This window comes from Crocuta crocuta, unplaced genomic scaffold (genome assembly GCF_008692635.1).
Source record: "Crocuta crocuta isolate KB4526 unplaced genomic scaffold, BGI_CrCroc_1.0 scaffold31, whole genome shotgun sequence".
Lineage (NCBI taxonomy): Eukaryota > Metazoa > Chordata > Mammalia > Carnivora > Hyaenidae > Crocuta > Crocuta crocuta.
The window spans coordinates 10,796,015-10,815,460 of NW_027528362.1; the positions used below are offsets into that span (position 1 = coordinate 10,796,015).

General features: G+C 43.1%; 1 protein-coding gene across 1 annotated transcript in view; it reads right to left on the reverse strand.

Moving 5' to 3' along the window:
* NALF1 (NALCN channel auxiliary factor 1) overlaps positions 1-19,446 on the reverse strand; it is a 638,784-nt gene that overhangs the window by 597,664 nt on the left and 21,674 nt on the right.

Below are 19,446 nucleotides of genomic sequence, written 5' to 3' on the forward strand. Positions count from 1 at the left end.
GGAGGGAGGGAGGGAGGAGGAGGGGTGAGGATGGAGAGAGAGGATGCGCATTCATCTGAGGTCCTTGAAAAGCGGTCTTTCTGAACTAGCCCGTGTCTGTCTAGACATCAGATTTCTCCAGTGTGTGTTGGTGTGTGTGTGTGTGTGTGTGTGTGTGTGTGTGGCCCGTACCACGGTGTAGAGTCACGCAACCCACACCGCAGCCCGAGAGAACAGGCCTCCTCGAGTGCGGGCAGGGGTGAAGCTGACCAGCAGCCCCGCAGGGGGACGGAGCACGGTGAGAGAGCTCAGGGACGCGGTCCGCACTCTCACAACAGAAGAGCACAGCCCCGAAGCGGCAGGCAGGAAGGGCCCTTCTGGAATGGTCCCGCCATGGACAGAGGAGGCCAAGGGGCTCCAGCATCAAAGTGTGAGGCAGAAAGCATCTCGGGCACGGCCGGAGAAGGCGGCTGTGAGCCCTGCTCAGTGCGGCAGCCTGCGTCCCGCTGCTGGAACCACCACGGTCACTGAGCCGCGGGGCGCTAGCAGGTAACACGCGCGCAAACCAGCCAAGACCACGCTCGACTCAGAGAAGACGACGGCTCCCTCTGGACGCCTGTTTTAAGCGATCAAACCGAACACCACTGGAGTCATCTTTTAAAAGAAACAATTTTTATATTTCATACACTCTGAAAAGACACAGTTGTGGAGTATGTATGCAAGAAGTAAGATTTTCCCGAACACACAAAAGGCCACTCCAAGTAGCCTCAACGGCACGCGCAGACGCACTCTGCATTTCTTCCCTTCTGTTCTCTCTACCTTCCAGCGGGCCCAGAGTCGGCCTCAGCTGGAGGAGCGTAACGATTCTTAGGAGTTGCAGCTTTCCCTCAGAACCACTCCGCCCGAGCACCCAAGAATAACATTTGTCAGGGGCAGAGTTCGCTGCAGAAGCACTGAGAACAGACCTATTCTCGGGGCTAAACCCAGCGTCTTCCCAGAAGGAGCCCCGGGCATAAAGCAGCCTTACAACTCAATGGCCAGCAAGCCTCAAGCCTTCTCTAGGCCGATTCTTTCCAGTTTGTTCCAGGAGGAGGGAGGGCCTCAGGAAGCTCTTTCACGAGGGCGCGGATCACATGCATGGGGGCTTCAGCCCTGGAACCTCATCACCCCACTAAGGCCCCACCTCCAAATACCTTCATCTTGGGTGTTGGGTTTCAACATACAAATCTGGGGAAACATATTTGATCCATGGGCACCATGCAAATCGATAGCTTAATATTATTCAACAAAGATATTTTTAAAAGAAAAATAGTTTGGGGGCTCCTGGGGGGCTCAGACGGTGAAGCGTCCGACTTCAGCTCAGGTCATGATATAACTGTTCATGGGTCTGAGCCCCGCATCAGGCTCTGTGCTGACAGCTTGAAGCCTGGAGCTGCTTCAGATTCTCTGTCTCTCTCTCTCTGTCCCTCTCTCTCTCTCAAAACAGAACAAACAAACAAAAACCACTCTGCTTTATTTGCCACAGACAAATAAAACTGGGATAAATCACATCTTCCTTTGTCAGCACGGTAGTGACTTGGAAAAAAAAAACAGTATTATAATTACAGGTTAGTTTTTTGTGTGTTTTTGGGGGGGGGTTGTTTGTTTTGCTTTGTTAGAGTTTTAAGAAAACTGATCTTGTGTTTGGAAAGGGCAGTTAAAACCATGTCAGCACCGGGCAGACCCGTTCCTCCGAGAAGAGCCACGCTCACGTGTTTCCCAGAACAAACCACAGCAGGGGCCACGAACCAGCAGACAAGCGTGCAACCCTCTGCAGCCTCTCCCGCCGGCCGTCACTCAGCAGGCCGCGCGGGCCTGGGCACAGGGCAGACGACAGTGGTCCGACGGTGTCCGAGCAAACTGAAGGCATCTGTGAATCAGATTTCAGGTCACTTCTCGTTTGGGCAATTTTCAGGTTAGTCTTAAAAGGGCGCTGACAGTCCAGGACACACTGCCCTCCTTCTTTCTGAAAAGGTTAAGCAACAAGATTCCCCGTGGTACCGCCTGCGCTCCCCCCTTCCTTGTGACCGCACAGCCCGTGTCCCTGGTACGGCATGCGGTTCTGATCCACAGTCGGGGCGGCGAGCGTGGGAAGCCACAAGGCCTGGGTCAGGCTCCGTGAGAACGGCCCGGCACACGTCACAGTGGCCTCAACGCGGTCTGGATCCCGGCTTGTTCGTTTGATTAAATCGAGCCACTCAGGAAGTAAAGTGTTTTTGGAGAGTTGAACCACAGAGATCTTCCCGCCCCCAGAGATACTATGAGGAAACTCAGTCTATAATGATGGACAATAAACTCAACCACAACGCACACATGTGCACACACGCACACACGCAGGAAATCTCCCGTAACAACGAACTTGATTTCCATTTCTAAATGTGCATCCCGTATCACTTTTCAGAGATCTGTTTCTGCTTAGAGAAGCAGATAAAAGAATCGGAGCTTATCAATTGCTCACCTACCCCAAAACGATGCAAAACAGAGGTGAATTCAAGTTTCTGCTTGAACACTAGCAACTCCATCTGCAGGATGGGGCTGTGCCCTCCGACCAGCGTGGAGCGGCAGTGCCAGTGCCGAGTGTGGCTCACAGGTGTGGCATTACAACCACAAAGACTTCCTCTAAGCAGTCGATTGTGTGCACCCTTTTATTTTGTTTGTGTTCTGGTTTGTTTTGTTTTTCTTTCCTGGCCCAGGATTCAATACAACTTGTATTCATTGCCTCAACATAGAACTGAGCTTTCAAAGCTAGCTGCGGCGTGAAGATGCTCACTCTTTCTCTGCAGGTAAGACGGTGGCTGGCCAAATGAACAAAAGTGAAGACGCAAACCTGAGACCAAAAGGCATATATACCATGAAAACTCCCCATTTCTATTTATTCAAAACAAAGAGAAAAGGGGCCCCTGGGTGGCTCGGTCGGTTGAGCGTCCAACTTCGGCTCAGGTCATGATCTCACGGTTCATGGGTTCAAGCCCCGAGTCGGGCTCTGCGCTGACAGCTTAGAGCTTGGAGCCTGCTTCAGATTCTGTGTCTCTCCCTCTCTCTCTGACCCTCCCTTTCTCTCTCTCTCTCTCTCTCAGAAATAAATAAAACATTGAAAAAAATTTTTTTTAAAAACAAAGAGAAAAAAATCTTTGGCAGGCATCAGAATGATGCAGAGGTGAAATAAAAATCTCCACCTCCCCACCCTGCTTCCTTCTTTGCTCCATGCTCTCACCAGGAAACAGTCTTAGGCAGTGACTGATGTGTGCTTAACAGTGTTGCTTGGTCAAAGCCTGTGACTCCAACAGAGTCACATTTCACATTTGCAGTGAAAACCACATGCATACTTCAGGAATTTACTAGACCAAAAACACAACCATGAACTTGACAACTCAAGGTTGACATAATATGTGTCCACAACACAAAGAAAAGAACTTTCAGAACCTGAGCTATTTGTTTTCTTAGCAACGGCTGCCTCACACCTGGTCTTCAAATACTTTCAGACAAAAGCACTGACATTGAAGGGTCCTATTATCAATGGAACTTCCGTTTTGCATTTTGATATTATAATAATTATAATAAGATTCAAGACAACTGTATTCTTAGGAAACAAAGTATTAGCAATGCCTCAAAAAATTATGAAAAAAAAGATCATGAGCTTACTCATGTCTGTACACTTTCCAATAAGATACATATCAGTAAATGTATATGTTTTTCTCCAGTGACATTTATGTGTGTATATTTTTTGAAATCACTAATTCACTATACTCTGTAAGGCTTGTGTTGTAACACAAGGCTCTACTGGATTAAACATATAAATCATTTCTCTTTATGCAACTGTCCTCTCTGACAGAGGTGCTGTATGGCATGCAATTTATTCACAGCTCCATTGTGTTCAGAAGGACACTGAAATCATAGTGAGGCTTAGCAGGAAGGAGTAACAGAATAATTTCACAAGCTACGTCAACCCTAGTCCACACAGCCTCTGTTGACACGATCCCCCCAAACCACGCTGTCCTTACCCTTGGGAACTCTCATCAAATAAGCAGGAAAAGTGCTTTGACACCACTTTGATCCACCTGCCTACGGCCCATTTTACCCTTTCCACCTCCTGTGGTAGTGTGTTCAAAGCAGTCTGACTCACTGTATGGTCAGCAAGTTGATAAGATGGAAAGTGTACACTGTGTGGATGAAAATATTTTTGTCTTCCCAAACTGACATTCCACATCTAATAAGTAAGAAGTCCCCATTTCTCCCTCACTCCAGCCCTTGGCAACCACCATCTACTTTCTACCTCTATGAATTTGAAATGTTTAACCCTAGGAAGATGGATTTTTTTTTCAGTGCGAATATGAATGTTATTGGTATAATTTTATATCAGGTTCCAAATAAGCTCTCTCTGTCCTGGGTGCTGGTTGGATTAATGGTCACCTCCTTTTTTTTCACTATTTAGAAAAAAAAAATTTTTAACTATTCTTGCTAGTTCTCTGATTACATTGGCTACTTCCATCTGTTAAAAATAGTTGCATACATTCCAGTCTCCCGATCATGATTTGAACTGTGTCGAATTTATTTAGTTTTCTGGGTGCCATGTTTAACTGTATTTTCCCCTCACGTTCAATGGTCACTGCTCACCATTACAATCATCTCTGACAGAAAGATTTTAAAAGTAAGATGCTTTATGTAGCAAAGCAGTGGAAGGAAGATCACAAGATTAATAAGTCAAAAATTTCTCAACCAATTAGCAAAAGTGTCAAAACGAAAGCCAAACCTTCTGTAACTTAAATGTCCATTGATGGATGCGTGGGATAAAGGAAATGTGGTAGATATACACCATGGAATATATCCAGTCTTTAAACAAGAGGGAAATGGGGTGGGGAGAGGGGAACGGGGAGGATGGGCATGAAGGAGGGCACTTGTTGGAATGAGCACTGGGTGTTATATGGAAACCAACCTGACAATAAACTATGAAAGCAAAAAAACCTTACATAGTCAAAATTTTAAAATAACTAAATAAACAAGAGGGAAATTAAACCGTATGCCACAATATGGATAAGCCTTGAGAACACTATGCTGTGTGACATACACCAGACACAAAAGGGCAAATACTGCAAGACTGCACTTAATGAGGCATCTAGAAGAGTCAAACTCATACAATGTAGACGCGCAGTTACCAGAGGCTGGGGTGGGAGCAGAGAGGAAGAGAAAATGGGGAGTTGTTATTCAGGGGGTTGACACAATCAGTTATACAAGATTAGTGCTGAATACAGGGCTTACATTTAACAATACCTTTCTGTGCACTTAAAATTTTATTAAGAGGGTAGATTTCAAGTTAAGTGTTCTTACAATAAAAAAAAATGAAGAAAAGAAAACCAAGGTTTCTGACCACCTCATTATCTCTGCCATCATGAATGCTTCCCTGAAAAGGAACTGCTCCATGACACCGTTTTACTTTCTTCTCATGGCAATATTTAAGTTTTCAGTATTTTGCATAGCTGGGATAAGGTGTCTCTTATTCTTCATAGTGCCGTTCACTAACGTATAAACTCTGGCAACTTTGAGGAGGAAATTTCAAACATAATGTTAAATGAAACCGTGTCTGTTTTCTATTTGAGTCAGAGAACACGAGACTGAATTTTTATATATCTTTTAATAACCATAAATCTCTTAGCACTGATGTCAAGAGAGTGGAGGAATGTGCAGTGAGTCACCCCCTACTTATCAGCCAAGCTGTGAGATGGTAGTCATCTGGGTCCTGGCCCAACAAGGGTGGCAATTAATGATGCAATAACTGGGTAAACAATTAATGAGCATAATTAAAAAGATTCTGAATTTCACGTCTAAATGTTACCCCAGACAGCTGGACCATTTGCCGGGGGAAGAGCTCTCCTCTCCAATTTTTGATAAGAAACACAGAATCATTTTTCATTCTCATATCCCCTATCCTGATGATAACGAGAACTCTCTCAGGAGCATATACATTAAGATAGTTCAGCTCTGGTAAGGTACGGGATGCAATTTAATTTTGAAAAATCTGTCAAAACATCCTTCACCTGTAACGTTACTTTCCTACCTGTGGGACGATAATTTCCTGTATAAGGAATCACTCAGGAAGGTTCCTAAGGAAACGAGACAAGAGCGCTAGACTAACGCCAGGTTTAACACGGCAGCAAACGGCACTGAGGAAGAAGGGGAGACGGTACCCAGGGGAGCCACTGTGAACGACAGTCTTTAAGGACTGACTTTGGGACAAACAGCAGGCACAGGTACATTCCTACCTTCCTTTTTCTTACGCTTCCTCCTTTCATGGAAATACACGATCACCCATCATCCATGGCATCTGATACAGGGTTAATTACTACTGACTTACCGAGTTTTTCCTTTGATGTAGCACGCTGGTTATTCACAAGACGGGTGTCAAGACAAAGGGCCACAGGACACACAGAAGCACGTGAGAGCACACACATGGGCATCCGTAAAATGGCTCACAGAAATATTTTTCTATTTCTAGATACACAGAAAAATATAACCCTTGAACATTTCGTTACACGTGTCATTAATGTCAACCCCCGAAGGGTGGAAAGAAAGATTACCATGACCTTTCCCCTCCTGACTTTGTGCACCATGAAAGCTCCTACAAATGAGCATGATTTACCCTGATGGGTGAAAAGAGCCATTTTGCCCAGCCACTCACCTGCCCACCAAGCCGGAGGCACAAACCCTGCCTGTCCCTTCCCTCAGCTGATTGTGCCCTGAGAACGAGGGAACCGGGGCATCTGTCGCTGGATGCCGTGTGACACCGATTCTGAGGCAATGCGAAATGTGAGACTCGGTCATCCCGTCCACTCAAGCAAACTTAAGAGCAAGTCTAAGATCGACAGGCAAGCCAGTGACTCGGGACTTAGCTCGTTATTCATATTTTTGAAGTGTATAAATTATATGTGGCATAAAATATGTGAAATGACAACGTTAATTAACAGAGCTAGCATTTGGTCATGCTTACTCTCTATGAGGCTATGTGCTTTACATTACTATTTTATTTACAGTTTGCTTTTTTTTTGAGAGAGAGAGAATTTTTTTTGAGAGAGAGAGACAGAGAGCAAGCGGGGGAGGGGCAGAGAGAGAGAGACACAGAATCCAAAACAGGCTCCAGGCTCTGAGCTGTCAGCACAGAGCCCGATCCAGGGCTCAAACTCATGGACTGTGAGATCATGACCTGAGTCGAAGTCAGATGCTTAATGGAGAGAACCACTCAGGCGCCCCAAGAGAGAGCGAGAATCTTAAACAGGCTCCATGCTAACGTAGGCCACGACACAGGGCTCAGTCCCACAACCCTGGGATCAGGACCTGAGCTGAAACCAAGTTCAGGTGCTCAACTGACGGAGTCATCCCGATGCCGTTTCATTATAATTTTAATCATCACAAGGACGGCTTGAGCCCAGGCAGTGGCACACAATACCATGAGACACTAAGCACAACACAGAAACAATGTTATATACGTTTCAGGAAACATTTTGTTTGCTTGCAACATTGCAATTGTCTTATATTATTCGTATGTGATGTAAGAAGCCCTCAGAAGGTTACCATATACCTTGCAGCAAAGGCACTTGCACAGTAACATTTCTATGGTGCTACTGTCCTGTAAAATACGCCAGCAAGGACATTATCAAGAATGAGGAATTTCTCTCTGAAAGAAATGGATTAGCCCGTTTGCTAATGGCATTTCTAAAAATTTTATAAAATTAGTTTTAATTAGGAAAACAGTCTAAATATACCACAACATAAACAAAGAAGATAAAGCAGGATTCCATAATACTCTGAAATAAATAGCAGTCTATGCTGGAAGACTACAGGTAATAGCATTTTCCAGCAGTGAAAGCCCTGACCCAGCCTCGGGACACCTTTAAAATTCTCACCAGCCAAGTGACCTCAGGTGAGTTGCCCAGCATTTGCTGTTGAGACGATTTATGTAAAAAATTTCGTGAAGGGTAAAGCACCTTACGAATGTTGCTAAGACTAGACGTCATTCACAACCCCAATCTCGAGCAGCATCCACCATGCAGAAGAAACACACAGGCTGGTGCCCAGAGAGGGTGAGACAGGGCAGCAGACACTCTCACAGCTTCAAGTTCAGGTCTACTAGATGAAGAACTACGTGGGCTCATGAGGACTCTTTCTAGCAATGAAGGGCTCTTCCCTCTCACTGTCAGCACCTTGGGCATCCACCTCTCAGAGCGGGAATTGGGGGTGAGTCTGTAAGTACAGATAATGCTCCACAGAATGGATCCTGAAAATAGTGGGGGGCAGGGGGTGCTGGGAACACAGACAAGTATCACAGCTTGACCCATGCCCAGACCCGGCACAGTGTGGGGAGGGTCTCAGGACCCTGGGTGAGCCTCTGGCTGCACAGCCCCCTCGACACAGGGCATCACAGCACCACCCGGGGTTTCAGAAAAGACATCTGATGAGGACGGTGAATGAAATGATTCTTTACCAGTTCTTCCTGCCAAAGCAAAGAGAGAGCCTGAAAACCTCCAAGATCTTTTCAAGGAGGCTTCTCGGCGGGAAAGCAGTCATAACCGACTTACGAGAGAGAGCCTCCATCATTAGATTATCCAGATGTTTTAAACACAGGGGTCCAAAGGTGCACGTTGGACCCAGGATCCTGCACACATGTGCTCTGGTTTCATATTTACATCCGGCACTAGGAGTGTGAATAGCAGCACCTGAGTCTTCTGGTTTTGGTTGAACTTCTAGATGCTAGAACCTCAGGAAATCAAGCTCGAGAACCACTCACAACAGTAAGGCTCCTCTCTCAATCTACTGACAAGCCATTCCCTCACGCCACCAATGCAGCCCAGACACCAGCATCACCCGGGAACCTATGAGGAATGCGCTCTCAGACCCCGCCCCGTTTATGGAATCAGAATCTGCATCTACACCCCAGGTGACTCATGGACACGATACCAGAGGCACACTGCCATGGATTACTTTTTCCTTAAGCAATAAGATAAAATAACATTGAATTTTTTTTCCAGCTCCCATATTTTTTTTTCCTGTAATTGCTTACACTGCACAGAGCACCCTACTTGGAAACTGGGAAATTATTTTATTCTTCCTAATCAAAGGGGGCTCAGGGACACAGTTCGTAGAGGCATTTCAGACTGCGTTCCCACGCGGTTGTGGGAAGCGTGCTTCATGAATATGCATCCAGGCTATACCATTGATTAGAGAGGCCTTAGCAGAAACAATGAAGACAGCACGTGTGTAATAAGTGCTTTGGAGATAGATCTGTTTTATTCAAGCTATCGTTTAAATGAATGCCAAACACACCACCTCCACTGTAGTCTCCCCGCCTTGTGATCCCACTTGGCTTTATAAAATGCTGTTAGAGGTTCCCATGATTCCTCGGCAGGTGGGGGGGTGAGGGGCTCTTCAATCACTCATCTGCACAGAGCTTGGGGGTGTTTTGAGTACAAAAGTCATTACATGAAAACAAATCCTCTTCTATCACATTTTATTGGTGAATAATTATTATGTTCTAGTGAGAGAAGAATTAACAGTACTGCCTCGCTGAAAGACAGCGCACCGGATGCTTCTCCCACACAAATCTCAGGTGCCTTAGCTTGGGCTGCAAGATTCAGATTCAGATTCTCTGATGCTGGCTCTCACCCTCTCAGAGAGCAAGGATGGATGATGAGGACCTCCGCCACCCTGAAACAAGTTAAAAACTGACTTCCTTGTGGGAGAAGGAAGTCTTTGCCTTGTGGGCAAAAAGATGGTGGGTAAAAGGTTGATATTTGGTTGGCCTAACTAGGATAAGGCTTAAACCAAACCCTAGAAGCTGGAAACCCAGTAAGCCCAAAGAAAGCAGGCTTCCAGCTTTGATTCTGGTCACCTTACAGCGGAAGCGGTTAGTTCTCATTCACATGGTGTTCTAAGACCTATAGTTTACCCTTGTTTCAGTCCATGTTTCAAACTCCAATCTTTGTAACTGACCAAAAATTCCAGTTTCCTTCATCCAATATGCTTCTGCTTCCAATTTCACTTGTCTGCTATGTTATAGGTGGATCAGCCCTAAACTCCACGGCTTCTCACAGAAGGATTTCCGCTACAATAACGGCTCCTCACAGGACAGTGTTTGTGGGGGCCACGCACCATACAAGCACCTTCCATGTGTTACCTCAATTCGATCTCTGGCGTAATTCTGTTCTTCCCCATTTTACTCCTGAAGAAACTAAAGGAGAGAAGGTTTAAGAAACTCACCCCGGGTTACGCAGTTAGAAAGCAGCAGAGGTGGATTCCCAACGCTGGGTCCACGCTACAAAAATGTATGCAAGTTTAAGAGGAAAGTATCTTTTAAATATTACTTACATATTAAATGAGAGATCTTCATGACCCATAACAAATTTGGAAGCCAAGGAACAAATGGAGAAATTAATAAAAAATGGAGAAACACCATCATTTTTAATATCTTATGTATAACTTCAAGACAATTCTGTACATAATTTGAAGCGGTAAAATGGTATCATATATTATATTCAGTTTGCATTTACACTCGTATCCTGCTCTCGTTAATATACAAAGACACGAAATAAATACTCTACAAGTACATATATACTATGGACTTCCTATGTTCCTGTGTAGATGAAATGAGATCCACAAAGTGGTCCTACAAATATCCCACAATCTAAGTATAAACTAAAAGAAGTGAGTACAGCTGATAAACTTCTTTGGCAATGTCATTGTCATATGTACATTGGTCAGTCACTTATTCATGCAAGCTACAGAGAACAGAAAAATCCCAAAATAATAGTGGCTTCAAGCAGGTGATTTATTTCTCTGGTTAAAAAGGAAAAAGTTAGGCTCAAAGGAGTCAACGGTGGTTTAGCGGTGCCAGTACTCATCAGGTCCCCTGGCTGAACCGCACCAGCCGTAGGGTTAACAACCTTCCTGGTCAGGAGTCCAGAAGCCTGCTGGCGCTGGAGAGCATCACACTAGCATTCAAGTAGCAAAGCGAAGACGTAAGAGAGAAATGAATGCCCGTCCGCTCTTAGATGACCCCTCTGAAGGACCGCCCTGAATTTCTGTATCCATTTTCTTGGCTCATCCTTGACTTGATCACATGGCACCTTATAACTGCAAATAACCTCAGGATACTGGGTTCCATTAGAAAATGGGAAAGAGAGGGGCGCCTGGGTGGCTCAGTTGGTTGAGCGTCGGACTTCAGCTCAGGTCATGGTCTCGCAGTTGCTGGGTTTGAGCCCCGCGTTGGGCTCTGTGCTGACCGCTCAGAGCCTAGAGACTGTTTCAGATTCTGTGTTTCCCTCTCTGACCCTCCCCTGCTCACGCTGTCTCTCTCTCTCTCTCTCTCTCAGAAATAAACAAAACATTAAAAAAAAAGAAAATGGGAAAGAGAGAGTGACTATTTATCTGTAATGTATGATCCTACTCATCCTATGGTTGAACTGAAAAAAAAAAGAAAAAGAAAAACACTTCCTGGGAGTGCCTGGGTGGCTCAGTTGGTTGAACATCTGACTTAATTTCCGGTCAGGTCATGATCCCAGGGTTTCAGGACTGAGTCCCCTGCTGGGTTCCACAGTGAAGTATGGAGCCTGCTTAAGATTGTCCCTCTGCACCTTCCAGGCTTGCGTGCTCACTCTCTCACACACACACGCAAAACAAAACAAACAACAACAACGAAACCACTTCTTCAATAAAAGCTTTCCTAATCCTTCCTTGTTAAACTTGACCTTTTGCTAGTGATTCACAGCATTCTGTCCTGGAATACAAATGGTTTTAAGCAAGAATTACATGCCATTGGAGGATAGGGCTCCTCAGCACACTTACTCATGCACGCATTCAGCAAACACGAATGCAGTGACTTTCACAGGCACCTCCCCCAGGATCTGCATCTAAAACATGTTGAAAACGTATTTGTTAATTTATGCAATTATGCTTAAGCAGATTTCAAATAACAAAATTTTAACAGCACTTTAGGTCTCCCAATCCACTGATGGTCAAAGCAATCTGAGAATGTCTGTGCTTCCATCTGCCACTGCCAACACGACTCCCAGTGGATCTTGCCCTGGAGGGGCGGCCCTGGCTACAGACGCTCTCGGGGAGCCGTGCCAAAGGGCAAAGGGCTGGTCAAAGACAAAGACCACCATTTAGCACAGCGGAAGGCATTAGGGTGTGCTACTCAGGAGTATTTTCACTTACATGGGGAAATAATAATATTACAGTGCTTGAGAGGAAGACAGGAGAAATCCACAACGCAGAAATAGTCTATGTTAAGTATTTCCCACCCTAAGTATTCTCTCCTTCACCGGCTCTTGGTTCTTCTCTGCAAAAATGACTCGGAGTTTTTGTTACCCATACAAAACAGAAATGCAAAAGAAAAGCTGAAATCGCTGCTGAAAGTTTTTAGAAGCCCAAACTGGAAAAAATAAAAATGTTTTCCATTTTTTGTTTAACTTTGTTTTGCTCTGTTTTGTTTTTACATGCCACATTTCACAAAGACGGCTTTCACACTGCCAGGGTGGAAGCATATTGTTAGAGTAAGTTCTGGAAAAGACCCTGACTGTGTGCCTGCTTTACCTTGCATAATAGTTCCTGAAGCCTTCAAATATCACTGAAATCTCATTTAGAAAGGAATGTTTTTCACAAACCATACGTAGAAATGTGCATCTATAAACTTCTGTCCTTTCACACAAAATATTAATGGTTATATATGAAGAACCAAAACACACTTCTTTCTGCTTATATTTGTGAAATCTTTTTTGTTTATAACTTGGTGAAATAGCATATTCTTTACATATAGGCATGGTAATTTTTTTAAAAAAAAATTTATCTTATTTTAGAACATTTTTGCCAATTTGACGTCTAAGTATAGTAAGGTAAGACAAGTAATTGATCATTGTTTTTACCAAACATATACCACTAGAGTAAATGTGATTCAAAATTCCAACCATCAAAGATATCAGAATTGAAACATAAAAAAATACATATTCCAAAAAAATATCTATTTCAACATTTCTTGTACACAAACAAAGTATGCCTAGTTTACAGATAAGAAAATCAAAACTGAGAAAGATCAAATTACTTGTGCAAGGTCACAGAGAAATAATGTGTCTACTACAGATATTTGGTACACTGACCTTAAAATCCATTGAGTGGTGGCAATCATGATGCAGAATTAGAATTGCTTTCAACGTCAAAAAATGCAGATTAAAAGGATATTATATATAAAGACCAAAGGTAGAAATCTGTACATTTACCAGCAAATAATAACATTTGTTCAAATTCTCTTTAGCGCTGTTTGCTTTCTTTTACAGTGCCTCCAGCCCTAGGGGGCTGATGTCCCTCCCAGAGCCCCTGAAAGAAGTTTCATGCTTAAACAAGTTTGGAGATTCACAAAGCACATGAAGGGCTCTGAGTAGACCTGCCATAAGGAAATATAATTAACTTTTTTTAAGCTACTAATTCTCAAGACACTTTTGAGCACAACATCTTACATCTTTTGCCTTCCGACATCTGGTAACCTCCTATGTAATTAGTCATTCCCCAGCACAGGCTTTGGGAAGACTTGACAGTGATTTAATTGAACCTTGACAAGTGTCTGAGAAGAAGACATCTGTCAGTGAGATATGTATGTCCAGCTTTTTATTTAGGTCTCCCCTCCCCAGTACCTCAATTACCGTTTGCATGTTCCCTTCAATAAAAACATCACCCACATATTCTTGGACAAGGCAAGGAAGTACTCAGTTTCCACAGGCCAAGCGCATGTTATCCAGGCTACTGATAACCTGCCTGGGCAGCAGAAATACATAGGACATTTAATTAATGACATTTAGCAGAACACCAACAGTGACTGATGGCTGTTAGGTTTTACATGCCTAGTATACTTGACCTATTTAACGAAGACTTCCATAGCACTAACAATGTGCCACACACGATTCTAAGTGCTCTAGGAGCCTGGATTCATTTACCTTTTCTAACAGCCTGAGGTGTTAGATGCTATAGTTCTCCTTTTATTAGAGATGAGAAAACTGAGTCAGAAAAGTTAAGTAAATGTCTTGAAGCTGCAAAGTGGCGGCTGCAATGTGGGCATCCTGGTTATAAAGCTCGGGCACCACTCACACGACCATCCCTCTCCTGCGCTGCTCGACCAAAGGAGGTCCTGTCGCAAGACAACAGTTCCTCAAAGTCGCCATACTGGTGGCCAAATCAGCCTATTCATGGCACACGGACAGTCACATCATCACGGACCATATGATATTGATCTTATAAGGACTGGAGCAAACTCGCTTGACTTTATCGAAGAACTGACAGTCACCTGAGAGCTTCTTACAGAAGGTCTTATATTTCTTCATGTGGATAACTTTTTGGGAAGGGCTGATGCACCATGAATTTTAATTCCACCTCACCTCCGTCATCGCTAAGAGTGCAGGGTGCACTCAAGCTGCCTTTCTACTCTTCTGGAGCTATAAAAAGCCATCGAGGGGACTGGCATGCATGAAATCGCTGCTGTTCTCTATAGAGTTGTGCTGCTCAGTATGGTGGCCTCTAGCCACATCTGGAGATTTAAATTAAATCTTAGACCAATTAAGTTTAGATAAAACTAAAGATGGATTTCATCCGTTTTACCGGTCACATTTCAAGTGCCCAATGTCCTGGATGGCGAAGATATCACACATTCCTATTATTGTGAAAGTTCTACGGAGCAGCCTCACGCCTGAATACCGTCGGGTAAAATGTGCTTAAGACTGTAACTTCCTCTGCAAAATAAAAGATGAGGCAAGTTCACTGTGACTCAAGACTTCTTGATCTCTTTCACATAACTTTTGAAAGACTCTTACATTTAAGATAAAAAATATAATAGCACTGTGAGATTACAAAATAGCATTCTGAAATTTGATCTAAAAATGAAAGCTTTGAATTTTTTTCTGCTTGGTGTTTTTTTAAATGCCTGAATAATTGCCCATATGCGTGTCATTTCTAATTTTGTAACTGTTTTTCTGGGCATCCTTTGACTGATTCACGCTCCTTTTCTCCCTCAGGAGCTCAGAATTACATTAGTAATCTCCTGGATATACAAAACTAATACTATACTAGCAGTAGGCTATGGCCAGGACTGTTCATGGAAAGTCTCAAGTGGATAGAAATAGAAATCTAGAACTAATCACCCTGAGGTAGACAAAGAAAGGGGGCTCTAGTGCTTGGATGAGATACACTTAAAAGTGCAGACTGTCTGACTTACATGGGACTTTAGACAAGTAGAAATTATTTCTGTGCTGATATAGCCGGAGGTTTAGAAAAGGCAGCAAGCCCACAGGTGGGCGGATGTGCCTCCAAACACCTTTCTTATATCCACAGGGGGCACACAAGAAATCAATGGTCTTGAAACACCCCAGCCCCCCGTGGCTCTACCGTATTTATATCTTCAAATTGCCTCTTTCCTTGTGAGTGAAAGCTAACTTGATCCCAGTCTAAGTCAGAAGTTCCCAGAAGGCATCATGGTCTGGCCCAAAACCATATTAGAGCCATGATTCAGCATCTGATTCAGATTTTGACACCGAAAATTAAGTACAGTATATTCAATGAGCCTAAAATACTCCAAAGCATCATAGAAAACCCTAAGCTAAAATGGGAAAATATCATACATGCTATGGCCTTTCACATTATTGCCATAACAAGTAAGCAATCTCTCAGACTAAATATGGCTGTTTTCAAGAGATTACCCACTTAAAATGGACATTTATGCAAATAACTCAATAGAGCTTGACAACTTCTATAAATTATGGACAATTCTTTAAACAAATTAGGCTTCAGACACTGAGATATTACAAAGTTACAGTAATAAATAATATTTCAGGTCATAGAGAAGAAAAATCCTACATCTAAGTGGAATAAGATACATTTCTTAAACAGCATCAGAAGAAAGAAAGAAAGAAAGAAAGAAAGAAAGAAAGAAAGAAAGAAAGAAAGGAAGGAAGGAAGGAAGGAAGGAAGGAAGGAAGGAAGGAAGGGAGGAAGGGAGGGAAAGAGAGAGGGAGGGAGGGAGGAAAGAAAGGAAGGAAAAAACGAAAAGAGACAGGGAGGAAGGAAAGAAGAAAAGGAAGGAAGGAAGGATGGGAGGGAGGAAGTAAGGGGGGGAAGGAAGAGAGAGATGAAGGGAGGGAAGGAAGAATCTGAGTTTACTATCGCACAGGCTAAATGTATAGAACATTTTTAAGATAAATTAATTGAAAACAAAATGCCCAGGATGTTAAACTTGACAAGTAAAAGCTCAGTAACCTTTTTTAGTGTTTATTTTTATCTAATTTTTTCAAGGTGGGAGGGACAGAGAGACAGGAAAAGAGAGAATCCCAAGCAAGCTCAGCATGGAGCCTGACTTAGGGCTCCGTCTCACAACTGTGAGATTATGACCTGAGCTGAAATCAAGAATTGGATGCTTAACTGACTGAGCCACCCAGGCTCCCCAAAACTCAGTAACCTTTTTTTTAATAATCATTTATTTGTGAGAGAGAGACAGAGTATGAGCAGGAGAGAGGCAGAGAGAGAGGGAGACACAGAATCTGAGCCAAAGTCGGACTCTTAATCAACTGAGCCACCCAGACACTCCAAAACTCCGTAACTTCTAAAACAAAATCTTAACTAGGGACCTTACAGCACATGAAATTTACTTTCTTCATTATTATGTGCAAGTTTCTATCCTCTCCATTTTATTCACTTTTTATAGGCTATGCATTAATTAAACAAACTGTCTAATGTGTCTAATGAAAAATAGTATCCTTGAGTATGTCACTTATCATCCAAACATACCGGATAGATACATGGAATGTATAGTGGATTTGTGAAAGATACAGTACATGTAACTTAAAGCAAGTAACTCTCTTTGCAACAGGCAATCAAAAAGTATGGGAGACCAAAGCATCACCTCCATCACTGGAAGTGAATGCCCGCGTGAAATGTGAGTGAGGGTCTTTAAGAGAAATACCTTGCTTGGAGTAGACTGGCATAAACAACAGTCCCTGTAGCTGGTACACTAATTAGAGGGTTTTCAAGCAGAGATTGTTCCCTGAAGGATGGAGTACAGAGACTTTAGTAAAGCACTTGAAACCGGAGAAGACCAAACTCGATAACTATAAGACCTACTTCATTGTCCCAGCAAACAATGGACTTTGTACCTAGCATTTCCAGACATTTTTATCAGTTAATTAAAAAACAAATACAAAGAACGTACACTTAGCAATAAACCGACAAAGAAGCTCAAGAATAATCTCTTTCACCGACTGGCCCTCAAGGTACAAGCTTCAAGGTACTGCTCAGCATTCACCTCCAGTGACATAAATCTCTTGGAGTCTACTGAATGTCCCCACTCTCTCCCCACAGCCAGTGTTCCCCTGACTGAGTTAGGGGAGGATCTTGTTAAAATGCAGATTCGGATTCTGGGATGCCCCAGGTCTGGGGTGGGGCCCATGACTCTGTTTCTAACAAGCTCCCCAGTCAGGTCTGTGTTTTGATCTCTGGAACCCACTCTGGGCAACAGGGAATCCCCGGGATGCTTCTCTGCCCTGTCCCACATAGCTGCTTCCTGGCGCCAGGTGTCACCTCCGCATCAGGTCCTCTGAGCAGGCTTTTCAAAGCCTTACGTAGAACCCAGGCATTTAAAGGAGCAGTAATCGCACCGAACTACAAGGATCTGTTTACCCGTCTGGGTCTTGTTTGCATTGTTACCCAGCACCTAAAGGAATGCCTAGCACGTAGTAGGGTATCAGAACATTTTTGCTCAGTTGGGGAACGACTTACTCTCCTACTGTGCAGTTCAAAATTGAACCTCAGGGGTAGTCTAACTTAAACCTACAGGTAATGGACAATCATGAATGCCAAGGGTCGGCTAATACAAAGGAGGGTGGGAGGTACGCCTTCTCATTGGTGGTATCATCTCAAATCCCACACACCTGCAGCACAGAATACGGCCCACGCCATGTACTCATATCACGGCAATGACCTTGGAGACTTGGACATGCAGAAGCTCAGGACCCAGGCTCTACACGTGAAGCATCAAAATATGACTGGTCTTCACTTTCTGCATAATTAAACCTGATGTGAACTAGTAAATAATGGACCTTTGCACTCACTCTCCTCTGAGATTTCTAAAGAAGCATCCTTTCTATAGGGTTCTAAAAATTGTTAATTAGAATAACTGTGGGGCACCTGTGAGGCTCAGTCGGTCCAGCGTCTGACTTCGGCTCAGATCATAATCTCACAGTTTGTGATTCAAGCCCCACGTCGGGCTCTGTGCTGACAGTTCCGAGCTTGCTTGAATGCCTTCTCTGTCTCCCTCTCTCTGCCCCTGTCCCACTCCCTCTCTCTCTTTCTCAAAATAAATAAACTTTAAAAGAAAGAATAATTTATCATTCCCTCCTCTAATATTTATCACTGGAAAATAGTGCAGTCTGTTGAGCACCAAGTTTTAAGTACCTATGAATAAAATATAGGTTTTTTTAAATCTAGGAAATCAATAACTTTGCAACATCTTCTTATGAAATGACTGGAAGAAAACATAATAACAAGCATGAATTTAAGCTGAAAAGCCAAGTCATCATGCCAGAGGAGTGCTTTTTTTTTTCAGGATGTTAATAAGAATTTGAAAATTCATTATTATGTAGGTCATTCTTAAAATATACTTCAGTGGGGTTTTAAGGGACAGAATGTCTTGCCTCTGGATTCAATCTTATTAAAGGAATATTCAACAATAACTGCAACTAAATTCAATATTCGGCAGTTCTCACTCAGACCAATTCTTCCTCCTTCATCATTTCTTCATTCGTCACAAACCATTAAAATACCTTCAGCCCTTCAATAAAGCGAATCACAATACAGTAATTATATGAATCATGCTTTGATTTGAAGAAATCCAACCACTACTGATAGTTTGACAAAGGAATGAATATACTTTGAAATGAAGACATGGGTTTGTTTAACTTCTTTTTCCCTAATTCGAATGAGGCTGTGACGTGGTGATGCAACGTGGCTTCATCTGAAAGCCACACACAAAAAGACCAGAAGAGAATTGGGCCTAATTTCCTCAAGAGTGTAGCACAAGGATAATCATTCCTGGGAGTCACACCNNTTCCCAACTCTTTTTTTTTTTTTTTTTTTTACATTTATGGAATTAAAACTAGATTTTCTTCAAAGGAAGAATATCTATTTGATGAATATTTAGTGAACAGTGGCAAGGATGGTGTAAGGATAAATAATGGAGTCCTGGAGCTAGTTCTAAAGAGCACATTAACTCTAAGGCAGTAATTACACATGGGGGAAAAAAAGAATATACACATAGCTTAACAGTCAGTTCAGAATGTTCCATTTATGGCCAGGGAAAACCCAGAAATATATATATATATATATATATTTTTTTTTTTTTTCCTGATCCTTAAT